At 34.4% G+C, this 2063-nt stretch overlaps 1 pseudogene; it reads left to right on the forward strand.

Annotated features, from left to right (window-relative positions):
* On the forward strand, positions 852-1686 carry LOC110270602 (annotated as a pseudogene).

Genomic DNA, 2063 nt, shown 5'->3' on the forward strand with positions numbered 1-2063 from the left:
TTGACAGAAGCAAACTTTCAATTAAGAAAATAGCCAAATGACACTTACATATCGCAGAAAAACTATCAGATCTGAAACTAAACAAGAAAATGGATAAGTTCTATGTTAAACTATTGTCTGGGAGGAGGCGCACAGTTCGATTACAAAGAATCTTATACAAAGGAAACAGAGACTCAAAACAATCTCTTTTGTTTCTAAATTTTCACAGTAGGTGCTGCACCATAGAAACCTATCTTCTCTTCTTTTCAGAATCGATCCAAATGCTTTCTGAAACTGTAAATATTTCTATAAATGAAAGGCCTTCGTTGTATCTTCATCCTAAACCTGCAAAAACAACACTAACACACCCATAGAGGGACTAATACACCACAAACGGGGAGAAAAATACCGCAAAGGGGTTATTTAATTTAGATCTGGATCTCAAATCTGGATCTCCAGAGACAGAAACAACAAAAGAACAAACAGAAGTAACAACAAGACAGAAGGGGTGCTAAGAAAAGAAGGGAAGGTAGGTGATAGAGAGAGAATGGTAGTGAAAGGGTTATGATCGGCGAAAAGAGAGAGAAAGTGGCTGGTGAGGGTGAGTGTGTGACACTGGAAAGAGAGATATAGAGGGTTTGGGAGTAAGAGAAAGGAAAGAGAGAGAAGAGGAGTAGTAGAAGAAGGGGGGAGGAAGAGAAAGGAAAGAGAGAGAAGAGGAGTAGTAGAAGAAGGGGGGAGGAGGGCCACCGCAGCCCAGGCAGAGGCGGCAGCGGCGGCCCTCAAATGACTTTACCTGTTTCCTCTACGCGAGAGAGAATAGTTAGGGGTTTGGGCTCTCTTTTTACATGTCCTACTACTCTCAGGTTACTCAAGAACAGGATTTCCAAACAACATGCATTAAGAATCACATATTCACATTCAAATTCAATAATCCTCCTCCACCAAGTTCTATCAAAACTATAGTCTATCAAGAATCAAGAGATCATATAGTAATAGTTTCATTTTATAATGGAACAAAAGAAATCTTCTATTGTTCTTGTGTTCAGAGAGTTCAAGCCACACTTTCTAATGGTGTTAGTCCAAGTTGGCTATGCATTCTTGTATTTCATCACTGAAGCTTCCTTCAACCATGGGATGAGTCCTTTCTTGTATGTAACCTACCGCCATATCGTCGCTGGAGTTGTCATGTTCCCATTTGCATTCTTTCTAGAGAGGTACTATATATACATGTATTGATGCTATGCTTGTTCAAATCATTGATATATTTTACATTATTGAATTCAATCTGTTTCAAGATTCAATGAAGCCTGTGATATGATTAATTATAGGAGAGAATCTATCATAAATTAAATCTGAAAATAACATATAAACTTTGTGTTATTCAAACAGAAATGAGAGACCAATGCTCGGTTCATGGAAATTTTTGTGCTTTCCTTGGTTGGGTAAGTAGAAATTAACAAAATGCATGCTTATACATTGAACTTATTATTATGTCTAAATATATCATTTTGAATTTACAAAATTTTAGGATTAGTGTACCAATCAATATGAACTTTGCAAGCCTGCAGTACACTTCTCCAACCTTTGTTGCTTCCATTGTCAACGTCATAGCTTCCCTTACCTTCATCATTGCCGTAGTACTAAGGTTTGCCAATTAGTTTTGAGCTTCATCCTTGTATCTTCTCTTTTACAATAAGACCTAAATATTTGGTGCGTTTTAATCTCGTTTTTAATATTTGAAATATTTTATTTTATTTTTTATTTCAAATGTCTTGTTCTATTATATTTTAGTTCTTTGGCTAAAATCAAAATTTTTTTAAGTGATGACAAAAATTGTAATTATGGTAATCATATGGGTTGTCTTTGGATGGATGACATGTGTTACCATTTGATTTAAAAAAAATCAGTTTGTTTTATACAAATGATTTAATTAAAAAACCAATTGATATAGCTATGATGTTAGATTTTTCATCGTATTTTATTTTAAAAACAAATTGACTAATTTAAATTGAGAAATTGTAGCTAAAATTTGTTTATGGACTCAACAAACTTGTTTATATTTTAATACGATTTTAATTGTA

This window comes from Arachis ipaensis, chromosome B04 (genome assembly GCF_000816755.2).
Source record: "Arachis ipaensis cultivar K30076 chromosome B04, Araip1.1, whole genome shotgun sequence".
In the NCBI taxonomy this organism is placed as follows: Eukaryota; Viridiplantae; Streptophyta; class Magnoliopsida; order Fabales; family Fabaceae; genus Arachis; species Arachis ipaensis.